Source organism: Myotis davidii, unplaced genomic scaffold, assembly GCF_000327345.1.
Source record: "Myotis davidii unplaced genomic scaffold, ASM32734v1 scaffold803, whole genome shotgun sequence".
Classification (NCBI taxonomy): Eukaryota; Metazoa; Chordata; class Mammalia; order Chiroptera; family Vespertilionidae; genus Myotis; species Myotis davidii.
Window position 1 is genome coordinate 602,000 of NW_006295567.1, and position 408 is coordinate 602,407.

The following is a 408-nucleotide window of genomic DNA, read 5'->3' on the forward strand; positions in this document are numbered from 1 at the left end:
CTGCCCACGGGAGCCTGGCGGAGCTTAGCAAAGGTGCCATTGAAGATCTGGCGAAGGCGAAGAAGCGGCAGCACCTTTCGGACCTCTGGGCTCACCCCCCTGATACCCCTGATCCTGATGACAAATGCCAGTTTGGGTTCGGCGGGTACGTAGACGTTGCCAGCTTTTCTTGCCGCCCTGGCCATTCGAATCTCCGTTCTGTACATTTGCCTGTGTTCCTGGTGATGGTGCTTAGCTTTCTCATAGATGAGCTTCCTTCCTGCCTTTCGACACATATTTTGGGCAAACTTCTTTCTCAGGCGCTTGATCTCCAGCTCTGTGCAATTCCTTCGCTTTTTCTTGAGGGTTTCTGGCACAGCAGGATCCTCCTCCTCCTCCTCCTCCTCCATGGTTCCAGCCGGCAAAGAG

General features: G+C 54.7%; 1 pseudogene; it reads right to left on the reverse strand.

Annotated features, from left to right (window-relative positions):
• Positions 1–389, reverse strand: part of LOC102757071 — a 10,869-nt pseudogene extending 10,480 nt beyond the window's left edge.
• Between the last annotated feature and the right edge of the window lie 19 nt (positions 390–408).